At 45.7% G+C, this 15,647-nt stretch overlaps 1 protein-coding gene across 1 annotated transcript in view; it reads right to left on the reverse strand.

Moving 5' to 3' along the window:
• Positions 1-11,235: 11,235 nt before the first annotated feature.
• The window catches only part of PDGFA (platelet derived growth factor subunit A), a 35,155-nt gene continuing 30,743 nt past the window's right edge, over positions 11,236-15,647 (reverse strand). The window contains exon 7 of the mRNA XM_015642962.3: positions 11,236-13,951. The gene's annotated coding sequence lies outside the window, so the exon portion shown is untranslated. The remainder of the gene's footprint in view (positions 13,952-15,647) is intronic.

Below are 15,647 nucleotides of genomic sequence, written 5' to 3' on the forward strand. Positions count from 1 at the left end.
TGTGTTTTGCATCAGTCCCACTGTCTTCATCAAAATGAATATTTTTCTCTTTTCAAGGACAGAAAACATCCACATCTGCTATATTTGGATGCTGGACATCTGAAAAAAGAATCACCCATGAAAACAGCCTGAATGAACCTGCTGAATGGCAAACCACTGCCAACAAGTCTGAATGATTTTTCTAGCAGAGATGTTTTTGCTGGTTTTGCCTCCAAAAAAAATAGAAAAGGATGGGGGAAGAGCTGGTTTCTTTTCTCATGCATGCACCCATCTTCAACAGCTTTGCTAAGGCAGGAAAATCATTTTTGGGTTGTTTTTCTTCTTAAAACTTGTAAATTCAACAAAAGTGTTTTGGCTGTTATTGCTGCTATTGCAAGGTAATAAATATAGAATTTACAGGGACAGAAGTATTTTACCCATACAAAGTGAAACAGAAACATGAATCTCTTTGAGAATGAGGCAAGGGAAAACCAAAAAGCAAGGGAGGAGGATGAGGGTTTGTTCCAAGGTCTCCTTTGTAAGTGAAGAGGGTGGGTGGTTCGAGATAAAATCAGGAATTTGACTTCTCAGGACAGATGAATTTGAAAAAGGGAAAAAAAAAAAAAATACGTCTACAGGCCGAACTAAAAATGGTTATCATGGTGAAGTTATGGGCTGCTGCAGGCTGCCAAGACAAATAGCTTGCATCCCAAAGCAGTAAAGGTTACTTGCATGGAAAATGGAGCTATCCCTGAGGACTAACTAATATACTACAATTATTATTATAATTTATCAAAGAGTTTTGAGAAAACCAGGTCATGCTGAGCTACCTAGTCTGACTGCATCTGCAAGAGATGTTCCAGTCTAAAAGTTTTACATCTTCTGATCTTCATATTCTAGCTAAAATCAGCTAATGCTGTTTAAAACATGAAGGCAGTGTCGCTTCAGCAATTAACCAGAAATATTTGAGGTTGCTGATGTACTAAAAATGCTGTGAATTTCAGTAAGCTTGAAGTTATTTCCTAATAGGCCTCATGCCACTGCTGTAGGAGATATACCCAAGTAAAATATAATCACCTACACAATTTTAGCTAAGTGCAGGTATTACAGGGTGAAAAAGTATCCACACCTCTGACAAGGTCCTGTCAATCTCCACTTATTTGCTGCTTTAATAAAACTGCCAAGGCATTCTGAAAGGCACTGTGTCCAGCTTGGCATTTACTCTGATGCATTGATAATATACATTATTATGTAATTATTATAGATTTATGCTTGTTATCATATAAGAATATTGCTTTTGGAGCAACCTTCATGGTTGGAAGACAGTGTAAATCCCCCCATGTCCCATATTTCTCCAAGAAGTGCAGCATAATGGTTAGAGGAAAGGACAGGACACTGGGATCTCCCAGGCTACTTTCCCAGCTGTGCAAACTATGAGGGTCAGCTTCTTTTCCACACAAATCAATGAAACTCTGCACTGAACTTTCCTGGGAACGCGATAAAATCCTTAATCTCCCGCTGCCTTCCTACCCTATCCTGCAAGATATCAAGCACACCAGCCCAGCAAAGCCCCTCAGCAAATGTCTGGAGCTCTGTAGCCAAATCCAGAGGTTGTGGTGAGCAGAGCTCTGGGTGTGCTGCTGCTTCCAGAGCCAGGAATGAGTGGGGGTGACTATATCCATCCATCCTCCAAAGGATGTTTCAAACATTGAGTAACAGGATTCCTGGAGACTGGGCACAGGATGCAACAGAGGGAGATTATAATTTCTATCCCTATTCTTAATAGCTATTAATGGAAACTGGTGATAAAGTATCTCTATCTACACATATACAACGTCTCTCTCATCCTGTCAAGGTAGAGCATTACCCTGTAAAAAAAAACAGGGGTTCAGGTTGGGGAAGGGGCAAAAGAGAAAGCTGTTTATAACACATTAAGCACAGTTTGGAAGTTTGTACTCCAGTTCTCCCTGGGAAGCCAGAACCTGCCTACAGGGTGTGTTGAGTTAGTTCCTCATTCCTTCTTTGCTTTTTCTTTTTTTTTTTTTTTTTTAAGCTTCTTTTGAAATCACGGTGTGTGGAGCATACCTTGCCCCGGGGGAAGGTATTGCTGAGCCATTACTCACACTATAAAAGGGTGCTGGCTCTCACTCCTCCCTGGCTTTGAGGCCCTTTGGAGGTGAGGAAAGGGCTGGCTGGCCAAACTACCAGAGCCAGGGTGAGCCAGCCCTGGGGCACAGAGCAGGGGGGCTTTGGGATGCTCAGCCATGGTGCCTGGCCTTGGGGAGCTCCAGCCCGGGGTCATGGAAGGCATCAAGAGCCTGGAACTCTGGTGGATCTCCTAAAGCTGTTCCAGCCTGGAAACTGGGATTGGCTTAAGAGCTTTCTTTGGGGGGAATAGTTCCCTACCAAAGACTATTTCTGTCTTCTGAATGAGTGGGGATTAGGAGGGAGTGAAAAAAGGGGGTGTGCTCGGAAATTTAAAGGTAAAATCCCTCACTCCCAGTTTCAGTGGACTCTGCCCCTTTTCTGTTTGCTTTTCCCTCGGCATGTGCCGGCGGTTGGCCCCAGCTGGGGCTGATGTGGGGTCACGTTGATGCCCAAGCCCCAGCAAGGCTCTGGAGCTTTCCCCTTCCCCTCAGCACAGCACACATCCAGGGCTCCTCACAGGTGTCAGGGCTGCAAGAAAAAAAGAGAATTTTTTCAGGGTTTATAAACTTCTCTGACTTCATAGACCCCTGTGAACCTGCAGCCTTCCAGCTCCCTAACACACCACAACCCAGGCTACATGAATGAGGAGAAAATCATCAATGTAGTTAGCAATGTACCATAAAACTCACTGATTAAATTACTGGATAAATATTTGAGTGGATCTAGCTGACAGGTATGTCATGCATGCAGTCTTAAAATAGGAAGGCAAAAGGAAATGAGGGAGAAATGAGCCAAGGAACAGGAACAGGAATGTGATTTCTGGTAACACAGCTCATGTTCATCGGTGCCTTTCTGGCAATATAGAGGATGTGTGCGGTGAAACTGAGAGCAAGGCACCACGTTAAAATAAACTGGGAGAAATTGCAGCTATGAAGAAACAGAGCATTAAGCAGCAGTTCTCTGGGAATAAGGCTGGTGAACGAATTTATGAGGATTTACATCAGCTGAACCTGGCAGGTAGTTTTTAACATGCTTGCAAGAGACAGAGGTAGCTATTTCCAGCAAAATCTTGGGAAGCTGGGGCGAATGTGGGCTCACTGGAGAGGCACGATGCTCTCACCAGCCTCTGATGGTGCTGGCTCCTCCACCTGCCATCTCCACGAGGGGCTGGCTGTTCCTTCTGCAGCCCAAGGATCTTGTGTTTAATTTAGAAAGATGAAAGGAAGAGTTTGTGCTGTTGCAGAAACGCATCAGGGCAGTGTGTGGCAGCCAGCAGGACTCTGCTGATGAGCTGTCAAGACACGCACAGCACAACTCCAGGCAGCAGCATCAGGGCAGGATTAGGAATCACCACATCCATCAGGTCAAGCCTGGGAAGGTCTCTAAGGACAGGCTGATCGTATTTGTGCCATTCCAAGTAAACAGTCTGCACAGGAATTACTTTAAAACACATCTAATTCATTTTTGACCGATTTTGCAAACATTTCCCCTTTCCTCAATGCGGCATTGACTGGCCCTGCAAACCATTTGGCAGTGGCCTGGGTGGTGTGTGCAGTCACTCTGCTCCTTGATGTTACCTCATCAAAGAGCAGCTGAAAATGATATTTCCAGCCAGACGGTTTTTGAGAGTGGCCGGTGAACTCACCCTGCCCTGTGCCCTCCAACTGGCGATTAGAAAGGTTTCCTGTATGCCAATTCAGTAATAAATTTAGGATTGCGACATGCTGACCAAAAAAAAAAAAAAAAAAAAAACCCAGTAAAATCATGACAGGGTATTTTTGGTTTCAAAAGAAACTCCTCTCGCTGGGTCTTTTTGAGCCCTCACCTCCACGTACAGCTGCAGAGGAGAAGGAAAACAGGATGCAGGGCTGTAGAGCTGGAGGAATGGAGTGTAAATAAAGGAGACAAGCTGGTCCCTGTGTGGTGCCTGGGTTAGACCCCAGCCTTTGGGCAAGGTGAGCATTTGTCGCTTGCTGGGGACTCTCCCAGTAACAGCTTTGCCCTGAACGTTTATACTGGGCCACAGCCGCGTCTCACTTTTAACTCCCACTGTGTCACCTCCTTCCCTTGTGCTGACAAGTGATTTAGACAGCCTGCCCTGCTGGCCCTGCATTTGAAATGTAAATCAAACATGGGACATAAAGCTGGGTTTCAAAGTTGACTATTAACTAGGGCGGAAGGGGAGGCGTAGCAAAAACAAACAGTTCCAAGTTCAAGTCTAAACCATGAGAGCAGGCTGAAAACCCTTCCTGCTCTCCCATGCCAGCCAGCATGAGGGTGAGCTCTCTCCCTGGGGCAGAACATGCTTGGTGGCTGCCTGAGTTCCTGTCCCAGGTGTCTAGACTCCAAATCAAGTCTGACAACTGTCTTCAAAGGGAGGAGGGTGCTGGGATGCTGCACCTGGCATTGCACATCACTGTGCAGTGGCTTTAGTCACAGAATCACAGAATGGTTTGGGTCAAAAGGAACCTTTAAATGTCACCTAGCCCAGGGCTCCTTGCAGCTCCTGATGTCCTGGAAGCTTTTGACATTGAGCTTTGCAGCAGGCTGGTCCAATAGCTCACTCCCCAGAAGACTTCACCAGGCCCTACCATGGACAAGCTGCTGTTTGAAATCATCATCTCCTCAGCTTCCACCAGGAGAATTAATGGCCAGCTGTACCTCACAAGATATGGGGATCCCCTGAACCTGGAGACACCTCTGCTGTCCTGCTACTTTCAAAATCAGTAGAAGTTTTACCCCAAAACTATTGGAGACACAAAGCAAATCAGTGTGAACATGGTTTTTAACAAGTAGAGTTTACCTTTACCATTACAGAATGTAGTTTAATATTTATGTACCTGTCACCCCAAATAATTCTGGTGGGGGGAACCAGCAGCAGCACTTATTTTCTCTGAAATGACTTCTAGTATGACTTAGAAATTTGTCTCTGATAATTGTGTAGTGTCACCATGAAGGTCTAACTTGGAACTCAGAGTCATGAGTAACTGATAATACAGAGAGGTGTGAAGTAGTGGTGCTAAGCACACCCATCCTGGTACATAACAGCTCCCTGGGCTTGGCCTGGTCAGCATCAAATCCTGCCTGGACAGGAAGGGAGATTTCTTCGTTCTCAAGGGCAATCTAGCAAGAAAGAAAGTCCTCAGCTTTTTCTGAATTCCTTAAGGCAGTATTCTTAGTGCCAATTTTCTGCCAGTGAGAGACGGTGAGAAGAGCAGCTGTGAAAAGTTCTGATCTCCAGTGAGCAGTGATGGGCCCAGTGGTGCTGGGCACCAAGCTGGCTGAGCAGGGGACAGATCCAGCCTTCAAACACCCTACTCTGATACATGGGTCATAGATAGTTCCTGGTAGACAGGATGGTGTCCTGGACTCCAGGGAGCACCTCTGACTGTCAGCCACGACAGCCTTGGGCACATCATTTCATCTTTCTGCCCCTCAGTGATCCTATTTGTGGAGTGACAACACTTAACTGCAGTTGAAGCCTTATTTGGGGGAGGGAAGCCGTGCTGTGGCACTGCCAAGTGATGTTTCCCCACCCCAATTCTGCATTTCTGTCCCCAGGGCTGTGCTGACACCTCTACAGGAGGCTGTTCCACCCTCTCTGAAGGCAGAGAGCACCAAGTGCAGCATCACATGAGCTGCCAACCAACACCCCTGTTAGCAGCATCCCTTCCTTGATAGCTTGGACTGCTCTCAAACAGGCTTTGTCATCTCCTCCAATATGGGGAAGCACTGTCTGAAGCCATACAGGATTATATCTGTCCTAGTCTTCCTGTAAATAACTGTGCTGAAGGGAACTGCTCTGCTCCTCATTAGGCAGCATTGCAGAGCACGTTGAAGCCAATTTACCAGAGCAGCAGTGAGGATATCATCTCACCATCTCTATTTCCATTAAACAACTGGATCTAACTCTCTTTTATTTTTAGGCTAACCATGCTGAGCTTTCAAATTGCCTTGATGATAATGTAGCTTTTAACTGATTTGTCGTGGCTGGTTGTTTTGCACATGAAAGTTGCTACTAGCTGATTAGGGAAAAAAAAAATCTACCATTGCTTCTTCTATTGCTCAGGAAATTGCAATCCTCAATCTCCAGCTTGAAAATCATGTTGCCATGGAAATGATGCTTATGCTGTCGTAAATAAAAGTATTCCAGGGTCACCAGGGTCTGCGGCATAAACAGGGGCACAAACACTGCCTGGAAAAGTGCCAGAGTGGTTTAAACATATAGGAAGATAATTTTAATGGTATTTTGCTTTCACTGTTATCATCAGAAGGACTGATGAAGGTTAACACATAGCTGTGACCTTGGCACAGAAGCGAAGCAGAAAAAGTCTTGCCTCCTGGTATTAATAAGAGTAGAGAAAATCATATCACAGCTCTCCTGCCCAGTATTTCCCAGCTCAGTCAGAGCAGTGTTCTCTTCCCACTGCATCTCTCACACATTCAGCAGTAAAATCTCGTTGTACATTCACTCCAGGGCAGTTTTATTGGGTTCATGAGCACAGCACACACGAGCTCAGGAAAACCAGTTGATGTTGTGAAATGCTGTGTCATGGACTACCTGCTGAGGCAGTGAATATTCCCTGATTCTCCAGCTGCATCCCACCTACAGCCCAGGAAAACATGGGAAATTGGTCTTTTCCTTGGAGGGGAGACACTTTTGAACAAGAGCCCAGCCGAGGGAAGGAGCCCATTGCCTTTCACTGCTCCTGTGTGAGGGGTGGGAAACAACTCCCTGCAGGACCAAGAGCCAGCATGGACACAGCTCCAAAGGAGAAACGCAGAGACCAAAAACAGAGAGGGCTTGGGATGTGTTGGTTCATGTGTGTTCAGGAGGAAAGCAGGCAGTTACTGTTTCTGGTGGGTTCTTAACTGTTCAATGGACTGCTCAATGGCATTAAATGGGCCATGCCCTGAAGCTGCCTTGGGCAGTATCAAATCAAGGATACACGCTTTTCTCTTTGTGTTTTTAATACCCACACAAGCATTTCAAGCACAGGCAGTCACTTTAAATAAAACTACAAGAGATATCAAATGCCACAGCTTGCTTATTTACTTACTGTCTCTTAGTCTGCCCAAAATGTGGAAATAATGTTTCCAGAGATGCTGGAATTCATGTGCCTGTTGAGAATCCTGGCTCCTGTCCTGGATGATATTGCATATTCAAGGGATGATTCACTCACTCCTGAGAGGGAGGAAGGACTGTACCAGCTGTACCACCTCTCCATGGCTGACTGACAGCCTGGTGATGTTTCCACAAGGAAGCCTCATGCCTCCAGGTTAAGCCAGCAATTATGGAACAAACAAAAGAGAAGTGAAATGCAGAGATGAATCACTGAGAGACCAAACAAAAGAGAATTGGAAAGGTGATGTCAAAGCCAGAATCACAAAACAAAAACAAAATCTTCATTTGTCTCAGCCCAAAATGTCTAGAGAGGATTCTGCATTTCTTTTTTGTGTAAATCAACAATACTTTGCCATCTGCAAGGGAGGGTTTGGGAAGGACCAGCTCAGCTTTTAGGGCTTTCTCACCTCACTCCTGTGAGAGGCTGGTAAAAGCTACAACCAGCAACCCTCAGTTAAAACCAAGCACAACCCAACCCTAACACTCTTGACTGCTCCATAAACTGACTCAAAAGTCCAAGAAATAGGTGTTCCCCTCTTGTACTCCAGTTTTTTATAAAAACCTTTCATCCCTGTTGGGACAGGAACTGTGTGGGATACGGGGCTGATACCATGTGCATTACACACCTCACCATGGATTTATCTCAGAAGGGCTGGCCAGGGCTTTGGAGGCAGCTGACAGCTCCCAGCTGGCCAGGAGTGAGCTCGCGTGGCCTCTGCAGCTTCCTAAAGGGAACAGGGTGGAAAACCTGGGCTCAAAGGTTGCCCAGAATGACTAAGAGAGGAAAAATCCCTCCTGCCACTCCTGTGCTAATCAAAGGGGTGGGGAGAAGAAGTTTCAATTCCTCACTGCCAAAGAGGAAAATAGGATAAATATATGTATATATATAAATTACATAGCCAATTCCTATATTAAGGAAGAAGCCTTCATGCCATCAAATCAGTCTTGAAATAATCTCGCTTGTGGTGTAGGGAAGCTGAGCCAGATAGCCCAAGCTCCCTTGAAATGTCTTTCCAACACATCTAATCTGTTTACTCCCAGGTTTTACTGCTGGCGGTACCTGGGACTTCGCCTCTGAGATTTCCTACAGTTTGTGATCCCAGCAGGTCAAAGTTTCCAAAGGTGGGGAGAAGAGGCAATCCCTTCCCTGCCTGTACAAAAGGTATGTGCCTTGGGGCTACTAATTTAGACCCAATGAATCAGGAATAAGTCACATAAGAACGGTCCAGCAGCGGTGTTTACAGAGCACCTCCTCTGAGCAGACAAAGGCGTGTGTCAACAGCCAAAGTGCCGTGTAGTTTGTGTGGCTCTGTGTATTTAAACAGCTTTTGCAGAGATGTGAACATGTTGCCAGGGAAGCAGGAGCCTGCATGGATAGAGGTGCCCTCCTGCTCTGTACAATGGGAAAACGGAGCTGGCCCTGCACTCCCCGCTTTTTGTTTTCATCTCTGCAGCTTAAAAAAAGGCAGAAAGGGCAGTTCTTCCAGAGGCTGATTAATGGCCCTTCTGCACAAACTGCATTTTGCACATATTTAAAAATCTTGAGCTAGATAACTCTTTGACCTAAAATATAATAGGTTCCTTTTTCTTTCTGATAGTGTCCGACATTTGTACATTTTCGTACCTTATTTTTGAAGCAAGTCCTTTCTAACTTGAAGAACAAAGTGGCCAGGCTGTGGCTCTGGATGGGTGTGTACCCCCTGAAGCAGTGTGGCTGCTCTGAGACACCACTAGTCCAGCTCTGGGGCTCACCTGCACATCTCAGACCACCGGGAGAGATGTCCCAGTCTGGCAGCAAGAGGCCCAGGAAATGTGCCCAGCACCCATTCCCATGGTGCGTGGTCCCCAGGGTGAGCAGTGTCATGCCCTGCCTGTGAACCTCTCCCCAAATTTTCTCTTCCCCAGAGCTCTGTGTGTGTGTGAAGTCAGACCAGGTTATATTAAGCCCACTGCTGAAAGGACCAGGGGTGATGGCTCCCATGGGCACATAGCAACTATGCTACAGAAAGAGTGAAAAATTCAGGGAACAAGTGGCACTGTAATCCATCTTACCTACCCGGAATAGCTGTATCCCTGTACTGATCTCTATAAACACACCCTTTCCTCCATATGGGTGGGTATATATTTATATGCACCAGCCTCAAAATACCAGCAAGTTTTTATTAGCCCCATTTGCAGATGGGGTGATGATGACAGACAAAGTGCTTTGACCCCTCTAGGCTGCTCCTCCTTGGGAGGGGAGATTGGAGTCTGCTCTCCCCAGGAGAGGTAAGAGAGGGAGGTGAGTTCTCCCAAACCCCCAAGGAGCTCCTTGGTGTGGAGATCTTGCTCAGCTTTCACTTGGAATTGTGCTGGCAAATAAACATGAAAGTGAAATCGGCATTGTGAGATAGTTATGCAAGAGCGGGCGGATCCCAGGACTCAGCCATTGTTCCAAACGTTTAATTAACATTATGAAAGCTGATTAAAGGAAAATCTTTAACCTCCAGGGAAATCCCATTTTCCCTCACTTCCCATACTGCTGTAATTTTCACAATGCAAGAAGGAAAGTGTTATTTCAAGACATGATTCATATCAGCTACAACCTGATCTTTGCCACAGTCATGTCCTGCATCTTAAATAATCACCAGCAGTGACACCAGACAGGGACACTTCTGAGACAGCATTTTTCCCCCTTTATCCCATGACCTGAATTGCCATCATAATTTCTAGACTTTGTGTCATCCTGGCATGATGACAAGTGTTCACCCACGCTCCAGAGCTAGAAGTTGGTTCACAAGGACGGTGATACCTACCCAGACACAGCATCTCAGAGACAAAGTGCGAATGACATGCCACAGTCCGGCGTGGTAACAGCAGGGGATGTTTGCTTTGGTCACCACAGCAAATTCCTTTGAAGGCAGGAGAGTGAGGCACCATCTCCAGTGACTCCCATCTAACCCTGAGCAAGCCACTTACCCTTTCTGCTCCTTTGGAACTGGGGGCAAAGGAGTGTTACTTCACAGGGCACTGCAAACTCATGACAACAACCAGGCACTGGAGATGTTTAGGTGGAAAATGGTTTTGTAAATGATGTTAGTGGAGAGATTTGCTTTCAGCTGCAGTGGGTCTGTGAGCAAGCACAGCCCCCCAGTATTCAGCTGTGTACGGGTGGCACATTGCCTCTCTGCTGCTCCAGGACTATTTTAATGATATGGCATGGCCCATCAGAGACCTAATCTGGGATCTAATCCTGGAGGCAACAGCTGCCTGTCTGCCCTGTGTTCTCAGAGAAGTGTCCTTGGGGCTGCAGCGAGGGTGATGCAGATGATGGGACAGGAGGACATGCACTCGCCCCACACACAGAGCAGGCACCTGCCCAGGGACAGCCCTGGTCACCCCCTGGTCACCCCCTGGTCACCCCCTGGCCAGGGCACCACCACTCCTTGATCTGTGTGACACAAGAGTGGCACCAGGCAGACCCCACGGCCCTGGGTCCTCCCCTGGTTAACAAGAATCTGGGTGTGCTGCATCTCCAGACCTCCAAATCTAATTAAGAACACACACGGCTCCAGTCCTTCCCGAGCATCGGGCTTATATAAATACATACACATATAAATACATGGTACAAATACAGCCTCTGGCAGCAGGAACAGTCTCATACTCAGATCTTCAACAGCTCTTTCCATCTGTAGATCCTGCAGGTCAAAGACATTGCAGAGCTTCAGGAACCATTCTGAAAGGGGGAAAGATTATTTTTTCCCCACTGTTGTCTACATGTACGTGATACAAAATCCATTTTAATTATGATAAAACAGGGTCATCCTCACTACTCTGACTATGAAGAACAGGCACCACTTTTGTGCACACAGAGGCATTAGTAAAGGAGAATCTCTATTTGTAGGATGAAATTCCTCCTTCAAAAAGCACTAAAGGTAAATCAAATTCACACCATGAATACCAAATGTATGAAATTCTGACTCAATAAAAGGCAGACAGCTGTGTTTTCTGATAAAAATGTGCCTTTATTTTTTAATTTTCTTTTCATTACCTGGATTCTGTGTTTGTCAGAGCAACAAAAACAAAACATAGTTTCTTTGATACGCGGCATATCTGAAAACAATCCTGCAAATAGCACAACACAAAAACTCCCACAAAAAGGGAAAGCTATAAAATTTGAGAGGCAACGAGGCTTTCAGAAGTGCCAGTTTCCCAGTGCAATGGCTGGAAGGGTGGCCTGGCCTGGCGGCAGTTCAATCATTTTGTAACGAAGGACAAATACTTTCAACATCCTGAGAAAGAGGGCGGGGGGACGGGGGCACGACTCCCTTGCTTTCCCTCCTCCTGCTATTCTTTCTCCTCCCTCCCCCCACCCCTTGGATTTTCAATAGCTCTTTAGTGTTTCCATCAAAGGCTTTTACCATTCATCCTCCCTTCTGGTGCCTGCCTTCCACCTGTCTATCCATCACAGCCCTAACCCAGGTCTCTTTTTTTTTCTCCCCCTTTGCTATTTTTCACGCGGTGGGATTTGTTTATAAGCTTCTGTATTACCTAAACTGCAGGGGAAGAGGCTGCTGGGAGGAAAGTGAGAAAGCAGGATTAAGGAGGAATAATTCAGCTCCATTGCATTTCCATCTGAACGGTCATAAAATGTGCAAATCCTGTTCCTGGGAATTTCGTGTCAGAGGCCTTCCCTGCCACTGCCCTTCTCTCTTTCCCCCTCATGGAAAAACAAGTGTTGGGAAGGATGACTGTAACTCCAGGGACCCCAAAAGCCATGACGTGTGTGCCAGCAGGGAGGAGGCTCCTACCAGCACGTGTGCAGGGAGACACTCCAGATGTGGCCATAAACTACAGACAAGGGGGTGGGAGGCTGCAGGGATTGAATCCAGCAGGACAACAGGAGTGAGCAGGGAAAGGCTGCTCAATATGACAGCTCCCAACACCCCCAGCTAATTAGTGAGCCTGGGTAAAATACAAAAATAAGCTTTCAGGCTTGTTGGCTCTGTAAGTAAATCGTACAGAAATACGTGATTCAGACCCCAGCAGCTTGAAGAGTTTCTACTCTCTCATTTTTAGCTCATCGCCATCACAAGGCACCAAAATAGGCACAGGCCAGCTTTCCAGACCCCAGGGACCCACCAAGAATCCACCTGTCTCCAGACTGAGAGACAGAAGCAGGGCCACTGCTCTGTACAGGTCAATGGAGATTTGTCACTGATTCAAGTAGAAGTCACTGTGACCCTTGGGCACTGTTGATACCAGACCAAACACTCTCAGAAGAGCAAGTAATGCTAAAAAAAGGAGGTGACCCTCAATCTGTCCCCAACCCCAGTGAGCTCACAAACCTTTCCTTGGTGGAACTTCATGTCATATGTGCTAGACCTGGCAAGAGCTAGCAGCTTTCTTTCACTTACAGACACATCCCGGAGACACTGCAGATCACCCAGCAGGTAGCACATGTCAAAATAAGTTCCTTTGATTGACAGTTATTTATTATTTTTAAATAAAATGAGAATAGATTGAGTGGGTTTCTCAGCAGCAGCTCAGTTCTTTGTTTGGCAACTTCTTGGAAAGTTTGACCACACATATGACAACACAAAATAAATTTCACTTGCTTGCAGTAGCAGTTGGCTATAAATTCAGTCCATCGATGATTTATAGCTCTAGCAGCAGTGGGTTATATGAAATGAGAAGCCCTTTCATCCTTAAACTGCTCTGCAGTCTGGTAGGGATGATGAAAGCCATTGTTCCTAAGGCCAGAGGAGAGCAGGAGTTCATTCAGCTGTGGTAGGAGGAGGTGTGCAAATTGGGTCCAAAGGTGAGAGGAGGCCCGGAGACACAGCAGCCCTTGGTTTCGAAGAGCAGCCAGAAAGAAATCCTTAATGATGCTCAGCCCTTTGCAGGCTGGAGGGGAGCAGTATTTCCATCAACTAAATGATCTCAACTCTTTGGCTTCCCTGAGGGCTCTGTACCAGGACACACTGGGATCACTCACTCAGAAGTTTGTGCTCTTCCCACCCACCAGCAGCCCCGAACCTGAGCATGTCTTTGGCACAGCAGGTGGGATCCTTAATCCTGCAGAGGGCCAGCCCCGAGCAAAGATTAGCAGAAGAATCTGTTTTCATTAAAAGCCAGCCTACCATTACCATCCTCTCTGATGGTTCAGTTTTAAATGTGCACGTCCAGCTCTTGTAGCAGCTCTGTTTCTGCAGGGAAAGGGCAGTTCAGCAACCTGCCTCTTCACTTTCTCATGTCTCTCTTTTAATCAACAAGTAACTAAAACAGACACACTGAGGAATGTAAAATGCACCTCCTCCTGGAGAATTTTGCCAGAAAGATCAGTGGAATTGGGATTTTGCCTTTATTACGTTTCTTTTGACCGTGGAACTGGTCTGATTTTTCTCCCAGTGAATCTTTTTTCTTTTTTTTTTAATGGAAAAAAAAACTCACAAAACAACCAAACAGGAAAAGACATACAAATAAACATTAATACGTACAGGAAAAATACAAAACTTAGCACCATGCACTCCCCTCATTATTAGACAAAGGTTGGGAAAGGTTCACAAGTGTAAAACGCTCATGTGAATTATGAGATTACTGCTCAGTTTTCTTTCAAGTCGTGGGCTGGAAACAGATGGTGGCTGTAGCATTTATGACGGCACAACATGTTACTGCAAGCCTAGCCATCTCTCTCTCTCTCTCCTCTCAAAAATGCAGCTGCAAAGAAAGTTGTGGAAAATCACATTAATAGTCTCTTCCACCACACAGTTTTCCAGCCCTTCATCCCTGGCCAGCACATGGACAGAGCCATCTTGTATGCCAGCAAGAGTACTCTCCTGTAAGAATAATCCCTGTCCTGAATAGTTACCACTGACTGGCTTATTTAACAGCTAGTTAAAATGTGAGGTTTGTTAGCACTGTAAAAAAAGCCTCCAGAAAGCAGGTCCTTAAGGTCAGGGCAGATGCCATGTGATCCCAAGGGCTCCCTAAGGGAAACACTCAGAAAGAAGCCATCAGACTGTCTTTTAGCTGTTTGTTATTCAAACATTCAGTTCAGGCCAAGCAGGATGATTTATAAAGAAGCAGAAAGACAGATATAACAATTGCAAAAGCATCTTTGTAACTCAGGAGTCCAAATCTCACTTCCAAGCAAGAGCAGAAACTTTCACAAGGGCAAAGGCCTCTGGATTTTCAGTCAGACAGCCTTCCAGTGACCACAGGCTTAGAAGGATCTGGGACCCTGAAGATACAAAGAGCAACGAACCCCATATTTAAATATCTTGCCTGTACACAAGAAAAAAATGTCCGTGTGCTTCAGCCCTGATGGAAATGCCTTGCTGCCTAAAATACGCTCATACCTGGACTTGAAGCCTTGAGCAGAGCCTGGGGAACAAACCTTCCACTCTCAAGGCACCACAGAGGGCTCTGCTGATACCAGAGAACTCTTCAAACAGTACAAAACTGTTACCTAGGATTACTCTGTGCTTTACAAATGTGAGGCAATTCTGTACCACGTAGTTTCTGAGAGCGTTAACTCTCTGGGATTCCAAAATCAGGATTTTAGAATTACTTCTTCGCTTGAGTTAATTAAGACTCTGTCAAGTAATAATTTTTCCAGACAAGTGCCACTGGTGTATCAGAGTATCCATGTTGCTATTTTCACTTCGCTGGCCTCACTACCTGGTTGGGAACATCAGCACCAACTTTATGTGTTCATCCTCAGCCCCTTCAGTGTGCTCCTGCCATGCTTCCTGCAGCCAGCTACACACAGGGCAGTGTTTCTGCACTCTGAGGTGCACAACAGGGCAACTGAAAGCAAGATAGACTTTTACCATTCCCTTTATCACCTTTCACAGCTAGACCAGGAAGTTGCTACAGAAATTCAATAGTGTACACACTTGAAACTCCAAAAAGCCTTTTGCAGAGACAGACTCTCTCCAGGTGATATGACCATACATATCCACTGCATATCTGTCATAATTGCAAAAGCCCTCAGACCTTTTCTCTGAGATAGAGAAGGTGCCACTTCACTTTTCTTTTGGAAACCTTGTCCTGCAGAATTCATTAGTATCCTATGTAACAATGTACTTCCTGTAAGTACTGAAATATAAAGTGTATTAAAAGTTTCCACTTCTGTTTTTATCTTTTCCTGATCTAGAGTGAAAATTCTTTTGAAGTTCCTCAAAGTGTTCCTCATATATGCTTGTTTTAGGAAATACCAGATCACTATTGGCAAACTTCTCCTTAATTCAGATAAAGGAATCAAGATTATATGATCTGCTTCATTTCCCACCTTTTTAAGGTACCATTTTAAGATTTTTATTTTTTTTTCCCCCCCACTTGCCTTTGAAAAGAAACATGCTGAAGAAACTAAGGAAGGGGAAGGCCCAGAGAGGGCAGGCTTAGCTCTGGG

This window comes from Parus major, chromosome 14, assembly GCF_001522545.3.
Source record: "Parus major isolate Abel chromosome 14, Parus_major1.1, whole genome shotgun sequence".
NCBI lineage: Eukaryota > Metazoa > Chordata > Aves > Passeriformes > Paridae > Parus > Parus major.